Below are 23,287 nucleotides of genomic sequence, written 5' to 3'. Positions count from 1 at the left end.
TCCCCTCTCCGACTCGCACAGCTGCTGGGATGTGCCCGTCTACAATATCAATTTCGCAGCAGATAATGATAGCCCATCAATCCAGACAAAAATCAATGGTATGCTGAGTCTATCTTCTCAGACTCTTTTCAGCTACAAATGTATCTGTGAGTGCGTGAGAACATATGATCGGTTATGATATTGGTCAAATTACCATGAGCTGCTTGACATTACTGCAATTTCGATTCTTGCTTTGCTAAATGATTTCACCCATTGCTCGAAACAGGACACCTTTCACGTTTACACCGAACACGAAACACACCGGACTACAGGGAAAATGCACAAAGCTGAGCAGGCCGTGTTCCACATCATACTGTGCAGCATAGTTACAGTCACTGTGTCTGTTTTGCAAAATAAGAGTCCCAAAGAATGTTCTCCACCCTAAAACCGGAGGTAGCATTACATTCCGAGAACGACAGAACACATTGTGAGGATGCTCTGACCTCGGAGCCAGTTCGAGATGCCACTTTCCTTGCCTTTTACCTTAACCGTGCAATTTGCTGCAGAGATGTTAATTCCTGGACATGAGCCACATGGATACCAACTGAGTAGGAAACCTGTGTGGGATTCGAGGAGAAGCGACTCAATAAATTTTGCTAAGCTCCACGGTGCTTATTAGAAATGCAGTCTCTGTTCACATCAATCTAAAAGGCACTTTCTGAACATCGTAACAGAAGTCATAAGGTAATTAGCTCACACACACCCCGCTCCGGAAGAGGTGCTAACTGCCCTTGAGTGCTTTTTTGTTCTCGATGTGAAGAGCTCTCACGCCTGAGTCACCTTCACGTCTCTGGTTGCTGAGTGAATCACAAAGAAGGAATTTCACCAGAGCTGCAACTGCCTCACTTCCCCACTCGCCCTCCCAGTTTACATTTTCCTGCTCGTCAGTGATTTAAAGAAAACCAAATGGATGCGATGTCATTCTGTAGCCTCTCTGTCGATTCCTCCGTTTCAGTTCCGACGTGGCTTAGATCTCGGGGCGCACTTAAAACTAGCGACGCTATGAAAGCACAGGTCCAGAGGTTCCTCTGAGAGTGTAATTTCTTTCGTTGCTGTTGCTGATTGAATGAGCCACTAACGTGCGAACTGCTCCAAAACATGCTTCAGGACCTCTGGTGCCAACTCTCGCACGTTGAATAACGACAGACAGCTTCCAAATGAGGTCTTTCAGAGACGGCTTTGGGGTACATTTGACAGACAGACTAGTTCAGGAATCCGTGGTGCGCTGTGACACCAGCGCATCAGCTTCTTCCCTGTCTTTGAACCGGGCCGCCTGCGCAAGGAATGCAAATGCGGAACTGCTCTTCGTGAAAGGATCAGAAGGCGGTAACTACACTCTCAAACGGAATGGCATATGAACAGAACCAGGTTGGAGAAAAACTTTACAATGCTTTGCACAGTAATTAAATGGATTTGCATTACATTTCACTACGAGAGCACATTTGTTCAAGCAAATTCGAAGGCAGGTTTGCAGATGGGAAAGCAAGCAAGAAAACTCCGTTCTTGACCATGTAAAAGGCCGCAGTTGAAGAACAAAGCAGTTTCTGCGCACTTTCGAAATGGGCACCTTTCGCGTGCAAGGCGAGCGTGATGACCACTACACTACAGAAACTAGCCTCAGCCAGCCGTGCTGCGGCTCAGTGGCATCCAGCACTGACAGTTGAAGCCATTTTACCTTTCACCTTTCTGTTTCCAATAGCTCGTTGTTTCATGGGACTTGTTTAATTTTGGCGATGTGGTGAGCATGGACGAGATACACCGAAGTATCTGTTTCCACGCGGTGTACCCCAATAACGTTGTGTTGCTTACACCGGCTTTAAAGGATTACTTTTTAGCGGAGCTTGCCGTCGCAGTCTGTGGCACAACCATTTAGTCTGTTCGACTGCTCACGGGAAAGGTCGTATTGTGAAACACTGCAGAAACGAACGACTTCCTTACTTTTGCTCCGACTGACCATACTCAGAGAAATTTTCCCAGATTCTCAGTTGAGGACTTTTGCAGCTGTAAGTTACCTCAGAAACCCTGTTAATTCGTAATGTATTGAGCGAATCGCAAAACAGGAAGCATTTAACGCGGAACACAAACAAAACTGGCAAACCAAATGCATTTTCAGGCACAGCGAGCATGAATGCTAAATGTGAGACAATCCGGGGGCATGAGCCATAAAGGAATCTCACAACTAACAACAGGGCAATTCCAAACTTCTCTTTCAAACATACTGGAGACTGAGTGCACCACCACTTCCGAGACAATGCTGAAAAGAGAGAAAGAAAGAACATAACAAGAGTGGTCCATAAAAAGTGAATTCACCAATCACAGTCTCGATTAGATTACCTTTCCCTTCCGATGTCTCCAGGACGGAGATGAAGTAAATGGGAGAAATTCAATAACAAATGACATCGAAATTCATTGGAACGATTTTCTCATTGGCCCGAAAACCAAATAACGACGAGTCGAGTCACCGTATGACTTTGTTTCACAACAGCGATGAAATAACAGTCTCCATTCGGTTCCAGTAAAAATTCAACTTGCGTGGAACGTAAAGCAACAGCAGAGCTGCTTGCGATTTTCCGCGCGGGAGGCGAACACGATCATGACAGCACAGACACTTCGGAAAATTCGGCACTTTACCACACCACAGTTAATTCCACGGGAAGCAAACTCATTTTTCTTCTGTTTCAAACAGAAATGCAGCAGGGGTCGAAACCGCATTGGAACAAGCGGCGTCGTTGGAGTTGATCAGCAGAAATGGCAGCGGTGGGATTCGAACCCACGCCTCTGTCGAGACCGGAGCCTTAATCCAGCGCCTTAAACCGCTCGGCCACACTAACAGCCGCCCGCGGCCGCTCATTTTCTTGCACTTCCAATTGTGCTCCTGCATAACAACACATGCAAAGTCACGTGAAAAGGGTTCCATTTCCCCTCTCCGACTCGCACAGCTGCTGGGATGTGCCCGTCTACAATATCAATTTCGCAGCAGACAATGATAGCCCATCAATCCAGACAAAAATCAATGGTATGCTGAGTCTATCTTCTCAGACTCTTTTCAGCTACAAATGTATCTGTGAGTGCGTGAGAACATATGATCGGTTATGATATTGGTCAAATTACCATGAGCTGCTTGACATTACTGCAATTTCGATTCTTGCTTTGCTAAATGATTTCACCCATTGCTCGAAACAGGACACCTTTCACGTTTACACCGAACACGAAACACACCGGACTACAGGGAAAATGCACAAAGCTGAGCAGGCCGTGTTCCACATCATACTGTGCAGCATAGTTACAGTCACTGTGTCTGTTTTGCAAAATAAGAGTCCCAAAGAATGTTCTCCACCCTAAAACCGGAGGTAGCATTACATTCCGAGAACGACAGAACACATTGTGAGGATGCTCTGACCTCGGAGCCAGTTCGAGATGCCACTTTCCTTGCCTTTTACCTTAACCGTGCAATTTGCTGCAGAGATGTTAATTCCTGGACATGAGCCACATGGATACCAACTGAGTAGGAAACCTGTGTGGGATTCGAGGAGAAGCGACTCAATAAATTTTGCTAAACTCCACGGTGCTTATTAGAAATGCAGTCTCAGTTCACATCAATCTAAAAGGCACTTTCTGAACATCGTAACAGAAGTCATAAGGTAATTAGCTCACACACACCCCGCTCCGGAAGAGGTGCTAACTGCCCTTGAGTGCTTTTTTGTTCTCGATGTGAAGAGCTCTCACGCCTGAGTCACCTTCACGTCTCTGGTTGCTGAGTGAATCACAAAGAAGGAATTTCACCAGAGCTGCAACTGCCTCACTTCCCCACTCGCCCTCCCAGTTTACATTTTCCTGCTCGTCAGTGATTTAAAGAAAACCAAATGGATGCGATGTCATTCTGTAGCCTCTCTGTCGATTCCTCCGTTTCAGTTCCGACGTGGCTTAGATCTCGGGGCGCACTTAAAACTAGCGACGCTATGAAAGCACAGGTCCAGAGGTTCCTCTGAGAGTGTAATTTCTTTCGTTGCTGTTGCTGATTGAATGAGCCACTAACGTGCGAACTGCTCCAAAACATGCTTCAGGACCTCTGGTGCCAACTCTCGCACGTTGAATAACGACAGACAGCTTCCAAATGAGGTCTTTCAGAGACGGCTTTGGGGTACATTTGACAGACAGACTAGTTCAGGAATCCGTGGTGCGCTGTGACACCAGCGCATCAGCTTCTTCCCTGTCTTTGAACCGGGCCGCCTGCGCAAGGAATGCAAATGCGGAACTGCTCTTCGTGAAAGGATCAGAAGGCGGTAACTACACTCTCAAACGGAATGGCATATGAACAGAACCAGGTTGGAGAAAAACTTTACAATGCTTTGCACAGTAATTAAATGGATTTGCATTACATTTCACTACGAGAGCACATTTGTTCAAGCAAATTCGAAGGCAGGTTTGCAGATGGGAAAGCAAGCAAGAAAACTCCGTTCTTGACCATGTAAAAGGCCGCAGTTGAAGAACAAAGCAGTTTCTGCGCACTTTCGAAATGGGCACCTTTCGCGTGCAAGGCGAGCGTGATGACCACTACACTACAGAAACTAGCCTCAGCCAGCCGTGCTGCGGCTCAGTGGCATCCAGCACTGACAGTTGAAGCCATTTTACCTTTCACCTTTCTGTTTCCAATAGCTCGTTGTTTCATGGGACTTGTTTAATTTTGGCGATGTGGTGAGCATGGACGAGATACACCGAAGTATCTGTTTCCACGCGGTGTACCCCAATAACGTTGTGTTGCTTACACCGGCTTTAAAGGATTACTTTTTAGCGGAGCTTGCCGTCGCAGTCTGTGGCACAACCATTTAGTCTGTTCGACTGCTCACGGGAAAGGTCGTATTGTGAAACACTGCAGAAACGAACGACTTCCTTACTTTTGCTCCGACTGACCATACTCAGAGAAATTTTCCCAGATTCTCAGTTGAGGACTTTTGCAGCTGTAAGTTACCTCAGAAACCCTGTTAATTCGTAATGTATTGAGCGAATCGCAAAACAGGAAGCATTTAACGCGGAACACAAACAAAACTGGCAAACCAAATGCATTTTCAGGCACAGCGAGCATGAATGCTAAATGTGAGACAATCCGGGGGCATGAGCCATAAAGGAATCTCACAACTAACAACAGGGCAATTCCAAACTTCTCTTTCAAACATACTGGAGACTGAGTGCACCACCACTTCCGAGACAATGCTGAAAAGAGAGAAAGAAAGAACATAACAAGAGTGGTCCATAAAAAGTGAATTCACCAATCACAGTCTCGATTAGATTACCTTTCCCTTCCGATGTCTCCAGGACGGAGATGAAGTAAATGGGAGAAATTCAATAACAAATGACATCGAAATTCATTGGAACGATTTTCTCATTGGCCCGAAAACCAAATAACGACGAGTCGAGTCACCGTATGACTTTGTTTCACAACAGCGATGAAATAACAGTCTCCATTCGGTTCCAGTAAAAATTCAACTTGCGTGGAACGTAAAGCAACAGCAGAGCTGCTTGCGATTTTCCGCGCGGGAGGCGAACACGATCATGACAGCACAGACACTTCGGAAAATTCGGCACTTTACCACACCACAGTTAATTCCACGGGAAGCAAACTCATTTTTCTTCTGTTTCAAACAGAAATGCAGCAGGGGTCGAAACCGCATTGGAACAAGCGGCGTCGTTGGAGTTGATCAGCAGAAATGGCAGCGGTGGGATTCGAACCCACGCCTCTGTCGAGACCGGAGCCTTAATCCAGCGCCTTAAACCGCTCGGCCACACTAACAGCCGCCCGCGGCCGCTCATTTTCTTGCACTTCCAATTGTGCTCCTGCATAACAACACATGCAAAGTCACGTGAAAAGGGTTCCATTTCCCCTCTCCGACTCGCACAGCTGCTGGGATGTGCCCGTCTACAATATCAATTTCGCAGCAGACAATGATAGCCCATCAATCCAGACAAAAATCAATGGTATGCTGAGTCTATCTTCTCAGACTCTTTTCAGCTACAAATGTATCTGTGAGTGCGTGAGAACATATGATCGGTTATGATATTGGTCAAATTACCATGAGCTGCTTGACATTACTGCAATTTCGATTCTTGCTTTGCTAAATGATTTCACCCATTGCTCGAAACAGGACACCTTTCACGTTTACACCGAACACGAAACACACCGGACTACAGGGAAAATGCACAAAGCTGAGCAGGCCGTGTTCCACATCATACTGTGCAGCATAGTTACAGTCACTGTGTCTGTTTTGCAAAATAAGAGTCCCAAAGAATGTTCTCCACCCTAAAACCGGAGGTAGCATTACATTCCGAGAACGACAGAACACATTGTGAGGATGCTCTGACCTCGGAGCCAGTTCGAGATGCCACTTTCCTTGCCTTTTACCTTAACCGTGCAATTTGCTGCAGAGATGTTAATTCCTGGACATGAGCCACATGGATACCAACTGAGTAGGAAACCTGTGTGGGATTCGAGGAGAAGCGACTCAATAAATTTTGCTAAACTCCACGGTGCTTATTAGAAATGCAGTCTCAGTTCACATCAATCTAAAAGGCACTTTCTGAACATCGTAACAGAAGTCATAAGGTAATTAGCTCACACACACCCCGCTCCGGAAGAGGTGCTAACTGCCCTTGAGTGCTTTTTTGTTCTCGATGTGAAGAGCTCTCACGCCTGAGTCACCTTCACGTCTCTGGTTGCTGAGTGAATCACAAAGAAGGAATTTCACCAGAGCTGCAACTGCCTCACTTCCCCACTCGCCCTCCCAGTTTACATTTTCCTGCTCGTCAGTGATTTAAAGAAAACCAAATGGATGCGATGTCATTCTGTAGCCTCTCTGTCGATTCCTCCGTTTCAGTTCCGACGTGGCTTAGATCTCGGGGCGCACTTAAAACTAGCGACGCTATGAAAGCACAGGTCCAGAGGTTCCTCTGAGAGTGTAATTTCTTTCGTTGCTGTTGCTGATTGAATGAGCCACTAACGTGCGAACTGCTCCAAAACATGCTTCAGGACCTCTGGTGCCAACTCTCGCACGTTGAATAACGACAGACAGCTTCCAAATGAGGTCTTTCAGAGACGGCTTTGGGGTACATTTGACAGACAGACTAGTTCAGGAATCCGTGGTGCGCTGTGACACCAGCGCATCAGCTTCTTCCCTGTCTTTGAACCGGGCCGCCTGCGCAAGGAATGCAAATGCGGAACTGCTCTTCGTGAAAGGATCAGAAGGCGGTAACTACACTCTCAAACGGAATGGCATATGAACAGAACCAGGTTGGAGAAAAACTTTACAATGCTTTGCACAGTAATTAAATGGATTTGCATTACATTTCACTACGAGAGCACATTTGTTCAAGCAAATTCGAAGGCAGGTTTGCAGATGGGAAAGCAAGCAAGAAAACTCCGTTCTTGACCATGTAAAAGGCCGCAGTTGAAGAACAAAGCAGTTTCTGCGCACTTTCGAAATGGGCACCTTTCGCGTGCAAGGCGAGCGTGATGACCACTACACTACAGAAACTAGCCTCAGCCAGCCGTGCTGCGGCTCAGTGGCATCCAGCACTGACAGTTGAAGCCATTTTACCTTTCACCTTTCTGTTTCCAATAGCTCGTTGTTTCATGGGACTTGTTTAATTTTGGCGATGTGGTGAGCATGGACGAGATACACCGAAGTATCTGTTTCCACGCGGTGTACCCCAATAACGTTGTGTTGCTTACACCGGCTTTAAAGGATTACTTTTTAGCGGAGCTTGCCGTCGCAGTCTGTGGCACAATCATTTAGTCTGTTCGACTGCTCACGGGAAAGGTCGTATTGTGAAACACTGCAGAAACGAACGACTTCCTTACTTTTGCTCCGACTGACCATACTCAGTGAAATTTTCCCAGATTCTCAGTTGAGGACTTTTGCAGCTGTAAGTTACCTCAGAAACCCTGTTAATTCGTAATGTATTGAGCGAATCGCAAAACAGGAAGCATTTAACGCGGAACACAAACAAAACTGGCAAACCAAATGCATTTTCAGACACAGCGAGCATGAATGCTAAATGTGAGACAATCCGGGGGCATGAGCCATAAAGGAATCTCACAACTAACAACAGGGCAATTCCAAACTTCTCTTTCAAACATACTGGAGACTGAGTGCACCACCACTTCCGAGACAATGCTGAAAAGAGAGAAAGAAAGAACATAACAAGAGTGGTCCATAAAAAGTGAATTCACCAATCACAGTCTCGATTAGATTACCTTTCCCTTCCGATGTCTCCAGGACGGAGATGAAGTAAATGGGAGAAATTCAATAACAAATGACATCGAAATTCATTGGAACGATTTTCTCATTGGCCCGAAAACCAAATAACGACGAGTCGAGTCACCGTATGACTTTGTTTCACAACAGCGATGAAATAACAGTCTCCATTCGGTTCCAGTAAAAATTCAACTTGCGTGGAACGTAAAGCAACAGCAGAGCTGCTTGCGATTTTCCGCGCGGGAGGCGAACACGATCATGACAGCACAGACACTTCGGAAAATTCGGCACTTTACCACACCACAGTTAATTCCACGGGAAGCAAACTCATTTTTCTTCTGTTTCAAACAGAAATGCAGCAGGGGTCGAAACCGCATTGGAACAAGCGCCGTGGTTGGAGTTGATCAGCAGAAATGGCAGCGGTGGGATTCGAACCCACGCCTCTGTCGAGACTGGAGCCTTAATCCAGCGCCTTAAACCGCTCGGCCACACTACCAGCCGCCCGCGGCCGCTCATTTTCTTGCACTTCCAATTGTGCTCCTGCATAACAACACATGCAAAGTCACGTGAAAAGGGTTCCATTTCCCCTCTCCGACTCGCACAGCTGCTGGGATGTGCCCGTCTACAATATCAATTTCGCAGCAGATAATGATAGCCCATCAATCCAGACAAAAATCAATGGTATGCTGAGTCTATCTTCTCAGACTCTTTTCAGCTACAAATGTATCTGTGAGTGCGTGAGAACATATGATCGGTTATGATATTGGTCAAATTACCATGAGCTGCTTGACATTACTGCAATTTCGATTCTTGCTTTGCTAAATGATTTCACCCATTGCTCGAAACAGGACACCTTTCACGTTTACACCGAACACGAAACACACCGGACTACAGGGAAAATGCACAAAGCTGAGCAGGCCGTGTTCCACATCATACTGTGCAGCATAGTTACAGTCACTGTGTCTGTTTTGCAAAATAAGAGTCCCAAAGAATGTTCTCCACCCTAAAACCGGAGGTAGCATTACATTCCGAGAACGACAGAACACATTGTGAGGATGCTCTGACCTCGGAGCCAGTTCGAGATGCCACTTTCCTTGCCTTTTACCTTAACCGTGCAATTTGCTGCAGAGATGTTAATTCCTGGACATGAGCCACATGGATACCAACTGAGTAGGAAACCTGTGTGGGATTCGAGGAGAAGCGACTCAATAAATTTTGCTAAACTCCACGGTGCTTATTAGAAATGCAGTCTCTGTTCACATCAATCTAAAAGGCACTTTCTGAACATCGTAACAGAAGTCATAAGGTAATTAGCTCACACACACCCCGCTCCGGAAGAGGTGCTAACTGCCCTTGAGTGCTTTTTTGTTCTCGATGTGAAGAGCTCTCACGCCTGAGTCACCTTCACGTCTCTGGTTGCTGAGTGAATCACAAAGAAGGAATTTCACCAGAGCTGCAACTGCCTCACTTCCCCACTCGCCCTCCCAGTTTACATTTTCCTGCTCGTCAGTGATTTAAAGAAAACCAAATGGATGCGATGTCATTCTGTAGCCTCTCTGTCGATTCCTCCGTTTCAGTTCCGACGTGGCTTAGATCTCGGGGCGCACTTAAAACTAGCGACGCTATGAAAGCACAGGTCCAGAGGTTCCTCTGAGAGTGTAATTTCTTTCGTTGCTGTTGCTGATTGAATGAGCCACTAACGTGCGAACTGCTCCAAAACATGCTTCAGGACCTCTGGTGCCAACTCTCGCACGTTGAATAACGACAGACAGCTTCCAAATGAGGTCTTTCAGAGACGGCTTTGGGGTACATTTGACAGACAGACTAGTTCAGGAATCCGTGGTGCGCTGTGACACCAGCGCATCAGCTTCTTCCCTGTCTTTGAACCGGGCCGCCTGCGCAAGGAATGCAAATGCGGAACTGCTCTTCGTGAAAGGATCAGAAGGCGGTAACTACACTCTCAAACGGAATGGCATATGAACAGAACCAGGTTGGAGAAAAACTTTACAATGCTTTGCACAGTAATTAAATGGATTTGCATTACATTTCACTACGAGAGCACATTTGTTCAAGCAAATTCGAAGGCAGGTTTGCAGATGGGAAAGCAAGCAAGAAAACTCCGTTCTTGACCATGTAAAAGGCCGCAGTTGAAGAACAAAGCAGTTTCTGCGCACTTTCGAAATGGGCACCTTTCGCGTGCAAGGCGAGCGTGATGACCACTACACTACAGAAACTAGCCTCAGCCAGCCGTGCTGCGGCTCAGTGGCATCCAGCACTGACAGTTGAAGCCATTTTACCTTTCACCTTTCTGTTTCCAATAGCTCGTTGTTTCATGGGACTTGTTTAATTTTGGCGATGTGGTGAGCATGGACGAGATACACCGAAGTATCTGTTTCCACGCGGTGTACCCCAATAACGTTGTGTTGCTTACACCGGCTTTAAAGGATTACTTTTTAGCGGAGCTTGCCGTCGCAGTCTGTGGCACAACCATTTAGTCTGTTCGACTGCTCACGGGAAAGGTCGTATTGTGAAACACTGCAGAAACGAACGACTTCCTTACTTTTGCTCCGACTGACCATACTCAGTGAAATTTTCCCAGATTCTCAGTTGAGGACTTTTGCAGCTGTAAGTTACCTCAGAAACCCTGTTAATTCGTAATGTATTGAGCGAATCGCAAAACAGGAAGCATTTAACGCGGAACACAAACAAAACTGGCAAACCAAATGCATTTTCAGACACAGCGAGCATGAATGCTAAATGTGAGACAATCCGGGGGCATGAGCCATAAAGGAATCTCACAACTAACAACAGGGCAATTCCAAACTTCTCTTTCAAACATACTGGAGACTGAGTGCACCACCACTTCCGAGACAATGCTGAAAAGAGAGAAAGAAAGAACATAACAAGAGTGGTCCATAAAAAGTGAATTCACCAATCACAGTCTCGATTAGATTACCTTTCCCTTCCGATGTCTCCAGGACGGAGATGAAGTAAATGGGAGAAATTCAATAACAAATGACATCGAAATTCATTGGAACGATTTTCTCATTGGCCCGAAAACCAAATAACGACGAGTCGAGTCACCGTATGACTTTGTTTCACAACAGCGATGAAATAACAGTCTCCATTCGGTTCCAGTAAAAATTCAACTTGCGTGGAACGTAAAGCAACAGCAGAGCTGCTTGCGATTTTCCGCGCGGGAGGCGAACACGATCATGACAGCACAGACACTTCGGAAAATTCGGCACTTTACCACACCACAGTTAATTCCACGGGAAGCAAACTCATTTTTCTTCTGTTTCAAACAGAAATGCAGCAGGGGTCGAAACCGCATTGGAACAAGCGGCGTCGTTGGAGTTGATCAGCAGAAATGGCAGCGGTGGGATTCGAACCCACGCCTCTGTCGAGACTGGAGCCTTAATCCAGCGCCTTAAACCGCTCGGCCACACTACCAGCCGCCCGCGGCCGCTCATTTTCTTGCACTTCCAATTGTGCTCCTGCATAACAACACATGCAAAGTCACGTGAAAAGGGTTCCATTTCCCCTCTCCGACTCGCACAGCTGCTGGGATGTGCCCGTCTACAATATCAATTTCGCAGCAGACAATGATAGCCCATCAATCCAGACAAAAATCAATGGTATGCTGAGTCTATCTTCTCAGACTCTTTTCAGCTACAAATGTATCTGTGAGTGCGTGAGAACATATGATCGGTTATGATATTGGTCAAATTACCATGAGCTGCTTGACATTACTGCAATTTCGATTCTTGCTTTGCTAAATGATTTCACCCATTGCTCGAAACAGGACACCTTTCACGTTTACACCGAACACGAAACACACCGGACTACAGGGAAAATGCACAAAGCTGAGCAGGCCGTGTTCCACATCATACTGTGCAGCATAGTTACAGTCACTGTGTCTGTTTTGCAAAATAAGAGTCCCAAAGAATGTTCTCCACCCTAAAACCGGAGGTAGCATTACATTCCGAGAACGACAGAACACATTGTGAGGATGCTCTGACCTCGGAGCCAGTTCGAGATGCCACTTTCCTTGCCTTTTACCTTAACCGTGCAATTTGCTGCAGAGATGTTAATTCCTGGACATGAGCCACATGGATACCAACTGAGTAGGAAACCTGTGTGGGATTCGAGGAGAAGCGACTCAATAAATTTTGCTAAACTCCACGGTGCTTATTAGAAATGCAGTCTCTGTTCACATCAATCTAAAAGGCACTTTCTGAACATCGTAACAGAAGTCATAAGGTAATTAGCTCACACACACCCCGCTCCGGAAGAGGTGCTAACTGCCCTTGAGTGCTTTTTTGTTCTCGATGTGAAGAGCTCTCACGCCTGAGTCACCTTCACGTCTCTGGTTGCTGAGTGAATCACATAGAAGGAATTTCACCAGAGCTGCAACTGCCTCACTTCCCCACTCGCCCTCCCAGTTTACATTTTCCTGCTCGTCAGTGATTTAAAGAAAACCAAATGGATGCGATGTCATTCTGTAGCCTCTCTGTCGATTCCTCCGTTTCAGTTCCGACGTGGCTTAGATCTCGGGGCGCACTTAAAACTAGCGACGCTATGAAAGCACAGGTCCAGAGGTTCCTCTGAGAGTGTAATTTCTTTCGTTGCTGTTGCTGATTGAATGAGCCACTAACGTGCGAACTGCTCCAAAACATGCTTCAGGACCTCTGGTGCCAACTCTCGCACGTTGAATAACGACAGACAGCTTCCAAATGAGGTCTTTCAGAGACGGCTTTGGGGTACATTTGACAGACAGACTAGTTCAGGAATCCGTGGTGCGCTGTGACACCAGCGCATCAGCTTCTTCCCTGTCTTTGAACCGGGCCGCCTGCGCAAGGAATGCAAATGCGGAACTGCTCTTCGTGAAAGGATCAGAAGGCGGTAACTACACTCTCAAACGGAATGGCATATGAACAGAACCAGGTTGGAGAAAAACTTTACAATGCTTTGCACAGTAATTAAATGGATTTGCATTACATTTCACTACGAGAGCACATTTGTTCAAGCAAATTCGAAGGCAGGTTTGCAGATGGGAAAGCAAGCAAGAAAACTCCGTTCTTGACCATGTAAAAGGCCGCAGTTGAAGAACAAAGCAGTTTCTGCGCACTTTCGAAATGGGCACCTTTCGCGTGCAAGGCGAGCGTGATGACCACTACACTACAGAAACTAGCCTCAGCCAGCCGTGCTGCGGCTCAGTGGCATCCAGCACTGACAGTTGAAGCCATTTTACCTTTCACCTTTCTGTTTCCAATAGCTCGTTGTTTCATGGGACTTGTTTAATTTTGGCGATGTGGTGAGCATGGACGAGATACACCGAAGTATCTGTTTCCACGCGGTGTACCCCAATAACGTTGTGTTGCTTACACCGGCTTTAAAGGATTACTTTTTAGCGGAGCTTGCCGTCGCAGTCTGTGGCACAATCATTTAGTCTGTTCGACTGCTCACGGGAAAGGTCGTATTGTGAAACACTGCAGAAACGAACGACTTCCTTACTTTTGCTCCGACTGACCATACTCAGTGAAATTTTCCCAGATTCTCAGTTGAGGACTTTTGCAGCTGTAAGTTACCTCAGAAACCCTGTTAATTCGTAATGTATTGAGCGAATCGCAAAACAGGAAGCATTTAACGCGGAACACAAACAAAACTGGCAAACCAAATGCATTTTCAGACACAGCGAGCATGAATGCTAAATGTGAGACAATCCGGGGGCATGAGCCATAAAGGAATCTCACAACTAACAACAGGGCAATTCCAAACTTCTCTTTCAAACATACTGGAGACTGAGTGCACCACCACTTCCGAGACAATGCTGAAAAGAGAGAAAGAAAGAACATAACAAGAGTGGTCCATAAAAAGTGAATTCACCAATCACAGTCTCGATTAGATTACCTTTCCCTTCCGATGTCTCCAGGACGGAGATGAAGTAAATGGGAGAAATTCAATAACAAATGACATCGAAATTCATTGGAACGATTTTCTCATTGGCCCGAAAACCAAATAACGACGAGTCGAGTCACCGTATGACTTTGTTTCACAACAGCGATGAAATAACAGTCTCCATTCGGTTCCAGTAAAAATTCAACTTGCGTGGAACGTAAAGCAACAGCAGAGCTGCTTGCGATTTTCCGCGCGGGAGGCGAACACGATCATGACAGCACAGACACTTCGGAAAATTCGGCACTTTACCACACCACAGTTAATTCCACGGGAAGCAAACTCATTTTTCTTCTGTTTCAAACAGAAATGCAGCAGGGGTCGAAACCGCATTGGAACAAGCGGCGTCGTTGGAGTTGATCAGCAGAAATGGCAGCGGTGGGATTCGAACCCACGCCTCTGTCGAGACCGGAGCCTTAATCCAGCGCCTTAAACCGCTCGGCCACACTACCAGCCGCCCGCGGCCGCTCATTTTCTTGCACTTCCAATTGTGCTCCTGCATAACAACACATGCAAAGTCACGTGAAAAGGGTTCCATTTCCCCTCTCCGACTCGCACAGCTGCTGGGATGTGCCCGTCTACAATATCAATTTCGCAGCAGATAATGATAGCCCATCAATCCAGACAAAAATCAATGGTATGCTGACTCTATCTTCTCAGACTCTTTTCAGCTACAAATGTATCTGTGAGTGCGTGAGAACATATGATCGGTTATGATATTGGTCAAATTACCATGAGCTGCTTGACATTACTGCAATTTCGATTCTTGCTTTGCTAAATGATTTCACCCATTGTTCGAAACAGGACACCTTTCACGTTTACACCGAACACGAAACACACCGGACTACAGGGAAAATGCACAAAGCTGAGCAGGCCGTGTTCCACATCATACTGTGCAGCATAGTTACAGTCACTGTGTCTGTTTTGCAAAATAAGAGTCCCAAAGAATGTTCTCCACCCTAAAACCGGAGGTAGCATTACATTCCGAGAACGACAGAACACATTGTGAGGATGCTCTGACCTCGGAGCCAGTTCGAGATGCCACTTTCCTTGCCTTTTACCTTAACCGTGCAATTTGCTGCAGAGATGTTAATTCCTGGACATGAGCCACATGGATACCAACTGAGTAGGAAACCTGTGTGGGATTCGAGGAGAAGCGACTCAATAAATTTTGCTAAACTCCACGGTGCTTATTAGAAATGCAGTCTCTGTTCACATCAATCTAAAAGGCACTTTCTGAACATCGTAACAGAAGTCATAAGGTAATTAGCTCACACACACCCCGCTCCGGAAGAGGTGCTAACTGCCCTTGAGTGCTTTTTTGTTCTCGATGTGAAGAGCTCTCACGCCTGAGTCACCTTCACGTCTCTGGTTGCTGAGTGAATCACAAAGAAGGAATTTCACCAGAGCTGCAACTGCCTCACTTCCCCACTCGCCCTCCCAGTTTACATTTTCCTGCTCGTCAGTGATTTAAAGAAAACCAAATGGATGCGATGTCATTCTGTAGCCTCTCTGTCGATTCCTCCGTTTCAGTTCCGACGTGGCTTAGATCTCGGGGCGCACTTAAAACTAGCGACGCTATGAAAGCACAGGTCCAGAGGTTCCTCTGAGAGTGTAATTTCTTTCGTTGCTGTTGCTGATTGAATGAGCCACTAACGTGCGAACTGCTCCAAAACATGCTTCAGGACCTCTGGTGCCAACTCTCGCACGTTGAATAACGACAGACAGCTTCCAAATGAGGTCTTTCAGAGACGGCTTTGGGGTACATTTGACAGACAGACTAGTTCAGGAATCCGTGGTGCGCTGTGACACCAGCGCATCAGCTTCTTCCCTGTCTTTGAACCGGGCCGCCTGCGCAAGGAATGCAAATGCGGAACTGCTCTTCGTGAAAGGATCAGAAGGCGGTAACTACACTCTCAAACGGAATGGCATATGAACAGAACCAGGTTGGAGAAAAACTTTACAATGCTTTGCACAGTAATTAAATGGATTTGCATTACATTTCACTACGAGAGCACATTTGTTCAAGCAAATTCGAAGGCAGGTTTGCAGATGGGAAAGCAAGCAAGAAAACTCCGTTCTTGACCATGTAAAAGGCCGCAGTTGAAGAACAAAGCAGTTTCTGCGCACTTTCGAAATGGGCACCTTTCGCGTGCAAGGCGAGCGTGATGACCACTACACTACAGAAACTAGCCTCAGCCAGCCGTGCTGCGGCTCAGTGGCATCCAGCACTGACAGTTGAAGCCATTTTACCTTTCACCTTTCTGTTTCCAATAGCTCGTTGTTTCATGGGACTTGTTTAATTTTGGCGATGTGGTGAGCATGGACGAGATACACCGAAGTATCTGTTTCCACGCGGTGTACCCCAATAACGTTGTGTTGCTTACACCGGCTTTAAAGGATTACTTTTTAGCGGAGCTTGCCGTCGCAGTCTGTGGCACAATCATTTAGTCTGTTCGACTGCTCACGGGAAAGGTCGTATTGTGAAACACTGCAGAAACGAACGACTTCCTTACTTTTGCTCCGACTGACCATACTCAGTGAAATTTTCCCAGATTCTCAGTTGAGGACTTTTGCAGCTGTAAGTTACCTCAGAAACCCTGTTAATTCGTAATGTATTGAGCGAATCGCAAAACAGGAAGCATTTAACGCGGAACACAAACAAAACTGGCAAACCAAATGCATTTTCAGACACAGCGAGCATGAATGCTAAATGTGAGACAATCCGGGGGCATGAGCCATAAAGGAATCTCACAACTAACAACAGGGCAATTCCAAACTTCTCTTTCAAACATACTGGAGACTGAGTGCACCACCACTTCCGAGACAATGCTGAAAAGAGAGAAAGAAAGAACATAACAAGAGTGGTCCATAAAAAGTGAATTCACCAATCACAGTCTCGATTAGATTACCTTTCCCTTCCGATGTCTCCAGGACGGAGATGAAGTAAATGGGAGAAATTCAATAACAAATGACATCGAAATTCATTGGAACGATTTTCTCATTGGCCCGAAAACCAAATAACGACGAGTCGAGTCACCGTATGACTTTGTTTCACAACAGCGATGAAATAACAGTCTCCATTCGGTTCCAGTAAAAATTCAACTTGCGTGGAACGTAAAGCAACAGCAGAGCTGCTTGCGATTTTCCGCGCGGGAGGCGAACACGATCATGACAGCACAGACACTTCGGAAAATTCGGCACTTTACCACACCACAGTTAATTCCACGGGAAGCAAACTCATTTTTCTTCTGTTTCAAACAGAAATGCAGCAGGGGTCGAAACCGCATTGGAACAAGCGGCGTCGTTGGAGTTGATCAGCAGAAATGGCAGCGGTGGGATTCGAACCCACGCCTCTGTCGAGACTGGAGCCTTAATCCAGCGCCTTAAACCGCTCGGCCACACTACCAGCCGCCCGCGGCCGCTCATTTTCTTGCACTTCCAATTGTGCTCCTGCATAACAACACATGCAAAGTCACGTGAAAAGGGTTCCATTTCCCCTCTCCGACTCGCACAGCTGCTGGGATGTGCCCGTCTACAATATCAATTTCGCAGCAGATAATGATAGCCCATCAATCCAGACAAAAATCAATGGTATGCTGAGTCTATCTTCTCAGACTCTTTTCAGCTACAAATGTATCTGTGAGTGCGTGAGAACATATGATCGGTTATGATATTGGTCAAATTACCATGAGCTGCTTGACATTACTGCACTTTCGATTCTTGCTTTGCTAAATGATTTCACCCATTGTTCGAAACAGGACACCTTTCACGTTTACACCGAACACGAAACACACCGGACTACAGGGAAAATGCACAAAGCTGAGCAGGCCGTGTTCCACATCATACTGTGCAGCATAGTTACAGTCACTGTGTCTGTTTTGCAAAATAAGAGTCCCAAAGAATGTTCTCCACCCTAAAACCGGAGGTAGCATTACATTCCGAGAACGACAGAACACATTGTGAGGATGCTCTGACCTCGGAGCCAGTTCGAGATGCCACTTTCCTTGCCTTTTACCTTAACCGTGCAATTTGCTGCAGAGATGTTAATTCCTGGACATGAGCCACATGGATACCAACTGAGTAGGAAACCTGTGTGGGATTCGAGGAGAAGCGACTCAATAAATTTTGCTAAACTCCACGGTGCTTATTAGAAATGCAGTCTCTGTTCACATCAATCTAAAAGGCACTTTCTGAACATCGTAACAGAAGTCATAAGGTAATTAGCTCACACACACCCCGCTCCGGAAGAGGTGCTAACTGCCCTTGAGTGCTTTTTTGTTCTCGATGTGAAGAGCTCTCACGCCTGAGTCACCTTCACGTCTCTGGTTGCTGAGTGAATCACAAAGAAGGAATTTCACCAGAGCTGCAACTGCCTCACTTCCCCACTCGCCCTCCCAGTTTACATTTTCCTGCTCGTCAGTGATTTAAAGAAAACCAAATGGATGCGATGTCATTCTGTAGCCTCTCTGTCGATTCCTCCGTTTCAGTTCCGACGTGGCTTAGATCTCGGGGCGCACTTAAAACTAGCGACGCTATGAAAGCACAGGTCCAGAGGTTCCTCTGAGAGTGTAATTTCTTTCGTTGCTGTTGCTGATTGAATGAGCCACTAACGTGCGAACTGCTCCAAAACATGCTTCAGGACCTCTGGTGCCAACTCTCGCACGTTGAATAACGACAGACAGCTTCCAAATGAGGTCTTTCAGAGACGGCTTTGGGGTACATTTGACAGACAGACTAGTTCAGGAATCCGTGGTGCGCTGTGACACCAGCGCATCAGCTTCTTCCCTGTCTTTGAACCGGGCCGCCTGCGCAAGGAATGCAAATGCGGAACTGCTCTTCGTGAAAGGATCAGAAGGCGGTAACTACACTCTCAAACGGAATGGCATATGAACAGAACCAGGTTGGAGAAAAACTTTACAATGCTTTGCACAGTAATTAAATGGATTTGCATTACATTTCACTACGAGAGCACATTTGTTCAAGCAAATTCGAAGGCAGGTTTGCAGATGGGAAAGCAAGCAAGAAAACTCCGTTCTTGACCATGTAAAAGGCCGCAGTTGAAGAACAAAGCAGTTTCTGCGCACTTTCGAAATGGGCACCTTTCGCGTGCAAGGCGAGCGTGATGACCACTACACTACAGAAACTAGCCTCAGCCAGCCGTGCTGCGGCTCAGTGGCATCCAGCACTGACAGTTGAAGCCATTTTACCTTTCACCTTTCTGTTTCCAATAGCTCGTTGTTTCATGGGACTTGTTTAATTTTGGCGATGTGGTGAGCATGGACGAGATACACCGAAGTATCTGTTTCCACGCGGTGTACCCCAATAACGTTGTGTTGCTTACACCGGCTTTAAAGGATTACTTTTTAGCGGAGCTTGCCGTCGCAGTCTGTGGCACAACCATTTAGTCTGTTCGACTGCTCACGGGAAAGGTCGTATTGTGAAACACTGCAGAAACGAACGACTTCCTTACTTTTGCTCCGACTGACCATACTCAGTGAAATTTTCCCAGATTCTCAGTTGAGGACTTTTGCAGCTGTAAGTTACCTCAGAAACCCTGTTAATTCGTAATGTATTGAGCGAATCGCAAAACAGGAAGCATTTAACGCGGAACACAAACAAAACTGGCAAACCAAATGCATTTTCAGACACAGCGAGCATGAATGCTAAATGTGAGACAATCCGGGGGCATGAGCCATAAAGGAATCTCACAACTAACAACAGGGCAATTCCAAACTTCTCTTTCAAACATACTGGAGACTGAGTGCACCACCACTTCCGAGACAATGCTGAAAAGAGAGAAAGAAAGAACATAACAAGAGTGGTCCATAAAACGTGAATTCACCAATCACAGTCTCGATTAGATTACCTTTCCCTTCCGATGTCTCCAGGACGGAGATGAAGTAAATGGGAGAAATTCAATAACAAATGACATCGAAATTCATTGGAACGATTTTCTCATTGGCCCGAAAACCAAATAACGACGAGTCGAGTCACCGTATGACTTTGTTTCACAACAGCGATGAAATAACAGTCTCCATTCGGTTCCAGTAAAAATTCAACTTGCGTGGAACGTAAAGCAACAGCAGAGCTGCTTGCGATTTTCCGCGCGGGAGGCGAACACGATCATGACAGCACAGACACTTCGGAAAATTCGGCACTTTACCACACCACAGTTAATTCCACGGGAAGCAAACTCATTTTTCTTCTGTTTCAAACAGAAATGCAGCAGGGGTCGAAACCGCATTGGAACAAGCGGCGTCGTTGGAGTTGATCAGCAGAAATGGCAGCGGTGGGATTCGAACCCACGCCTCTGTCGAGACCGGAGCCTTAATCCAGCGCCTTAAACCGCTCGGCCACACTACCAGCCGCCCGCGGCCGCTCATTTTCTTGCACTTCCAATTGTGCTCCTGCATAACAACACATGCAAAGTCACGTGAAAAGGGTTCCATTTCCCCTCTCCGACTCGCACAGCTGCTGGGATGTGCCCGTCTACAATATCAATTTCGCAGCAGATAATGATAGCCCATCAATCCAGACAAAAATCAATGGTATGCTGAGTCTATCTTCTCAGACTCTTTTCAGCTACAAATGTATCTGTGAGTGCGTGAGAACATATGATCGGTTATGATATTGGTCAAATTACCATGAGCTGCTTGACATTACTGCAATTTCGATTCTTGCTTTGCTAAATGATTTCACCCATTGCTCGAAACAGGACACCTTTCACGTTTACACCGAACACGAAACACACCGGACTACAGGGAAAATGCACAAAGCTGAGCAATTTCACCAGAGATGCAACTGCCTCACTTCCCCACTCGCCCTCCCAGTTTACATTTTCCTGCTCGTCAGTGATTTAAAGAAAACCAAATGGATGCGATGTCATTCTGTAGCCTCTCTGTCGATTCCTCCGTTTCAGTTCCGACGTGGCTTAGATCTCGGGGCGCACTTAAAACTAGCGACGCTATGAAAGCACAGGTCCAGAGGTTCCTCTGAGAGTGTAATTTCTTTCGTTGCTGTTGCTGATTGAATGAGCCACTAACGTGCGAACTGCTCCAAAACATGCTTCAGGACCTCTGGTGCCAACTCTCGCACGTTGAATAACGACAGACAGCTTCCAAATGAGGTCTTTCAGAGACGGCTTTGGGGTACATTTGACAGACAGACTAGTTCAGGAATCCGTGGTGCGCTGTGACACCAGCGCATCAGCTTCTTCCCTGTCTTTGAACCGGGCCGCCTGCGCAAGGAATGCAAATGCGGAACTGCTCTTCGTGAAAGGATCAGAAGGCGGTAACTACACTCTCAAACGGAATGGCATATGAACAGAACCAGGTTGGAGAAAAACTTTACAATGCTTTGCACAGTAATTAAATGGATTTGCATTACATTTCACTACGAGAGCACATTTGTTCAAGCAAATTCGAAGGCAGGTTTGCAGATGGGAAAGCAAGCAAGAAAACTCCGTTCTTGACCATGTAAAAGGCCGCAGTTGAAGAACAAAGCAGTTTCTGCGCACTTTCGAAATGGGCACCTTTCGCGTGCAAGGCGAGCGTGATGACCACTACACTACAGAAACTAGCCTCAGCCAGCCGTGCTGCGGCTCAGTGGCATCCAGCACTGACAGTTGAAGCCATTTTACCTTTCACCTTTCTGTTTCCAATAGCTCGTTGTTTCATGGGACTTGTTTAATTTTGGCGATGTGGTGAGCATGGACGAGATACACCGAAGTATCTGTTTCCACGCGGTGTACCCCAATAACGTTGTGTTGCTTACACCGGCTTTAAAGGATTACTTTTTAGCGGAGCTTGCCGTCGCAGTCTGTGGCACAATCATTTAGTCTGTTCGACTGCTCACGGGAAAGGTCGTATTGTGAAACACTGCAGAAACGAACGACTTCCTTACTTTTGCTCCGACTGACCATACTCAGTGAAATTTTCCCAGATTCTCAGTTGAGGACTTTTGCAGCTGTAAGTTACCTCAGAAACCCTGTTAATTCGTAATGTATTGAGCGAATCGCAAAACAGGAAGCATTTAACGCGGAACACAAACAAAACTGGCAAACCAAATGCATTTTCAGACACAGCGAGCATGAATGCTAAATGTGAGACAATCCGGGGGCATGAGCCATAAAGGAATCTCACAACTAACAACAGGGCAATTCCAAACTTCTCTTTCAAACATACTGGAGACTGAGTGCACCACCACTTCCGAGACAATGCTGAAAAGAGAGAAAGAAAGAACATAACAAGAGTGGTCCATAAAAAGTGAATTCACCAATCACAGTCTCGATTAGATTACCTTTCCCTTCCGATGTCTCCAGGACGGAGATGAAGTAAATGGGAGAAATTCAATAACAAATGACATCGAAATTCATTGGAACGATTTTCTCATTGGCCCGAAAACCAAATAACGACGAGTCGAGTCACCGTATGACTTTGTTTCACAACAGCGATGAAATAACAGTCTCCATTCGGTTCCAGTAAAAATTCAACTTGCGTGGAACGTAAAGCAACAGCAGAGCTGCTTGCGATTTTCCGCGCGGGAGGCGAACACGATCATGACAGCACAGACACTTCGGAAAATTCGGCACTTTACCACACCACAGTTAATTCCACGGGAAGCAAACTCATTTTTCTTCTGTTTCAAACAGAAATGCAGCAGGGGTCGAAACCGCATTGGAACAAGCGGCGTCGTTGGAGTTGATCAGCAGAAATGGCAGCGGTGGGATTCGAACCCACGCCTCTGTCGAGACTGGAGCCTTAATCCAGCGCCTTAAACCGCTCGGCCACACTACCAGCCGCCCGCGGCCGCTCATTTTCTTGCACTTCCAATTGTGCTCCTGCATAACAACACATGCAAAGTCACGTGAAAAGGGTTCCATTTCCCCTCTCCGACTCGCACAGCTGCTGGGATGTGCCCGTCTACAATATCAATTTCGCAGCAGATAATGATAGCCCATCAATCCAGACAAAAATCAATGGTATGCTGAGTCTATCTTCTCAGACTCTTTTCAGCTACAAATGTATCTGTGAGTGCGT

The 23,287-nt window shown here is 46.3% G+C and overlaps 4 non-coding genes across 4 annotated transcripts; all 4 read right to left on the bottom strand.

Annotated features, from left to right (window-relative positions):
* Positions 1-8,702: 8,702 nt before the first annotated feature.
* On the bottom strand, positions 8,703-8,784 carry trnal-aag (transfer RNA leucine (anticodon AAG)). The gene has a single exon. It is a non-coding gene; the product is annotated as a tRNA-Leu (tRNA).
* Positions 8,785-11,659: 2,875 nt separating this feature from the next.
* On the bottom strand, positions 11,660-11,741 carry trnal-aag (transfer RNA leucine (anticodon AAG)). Its single transcript has one exon. It is a non-coding gene; the product is annotated as a tRNA-Leu (tRNA).
* Positions 11,742-17,573: 5,832 nt separating this feature from the next.
* On the bottom strand, positions 17,574-17,655 carry trnal-aag (transfer RNA leucine (anticodon AAG)). The gene has a single exon. It is a non-coding gene; the product is annotated as a tRNA-Leu (tRNA).
* A 5,307-nt stretch (positions 17,656-22,962) lies between these two features.
* Positions 22,963-23,044, bottom strand: trnal-aag (transfer RNA leucine (anticodon AAG)). Its single transcript has one exon. It is a non-coding gene; the product is annotated as a tRNA-Leu (tRNA).
* Positions 23,045-23,287: the final 243 nt, after the last annotated feature.

Source organism: Chiloscyllium plagiosum, unplaced genomic scaffold, assembly GCF_037043375.1.
Source record: "Chiloscyllium plagiosum isolate Xiang-an unplaced genomic scaffold, Cpla_swu_hap1 HiC_scaffold_39, whole genome shotgun sequence".
Taxonomy (NCBI): Eukaryota; Metazoa; Chordata; class Chondrichthyes; order Orectolobiformes; family Hemiscylliidae; genus Chiloscyllium; species Chiloscyllium plagiosum.
The sequence above is the reverse complement of the archived record's forward strand: the minus strand, read 5'-3'. Positions and strand labels throughout refer to the sequence as shown.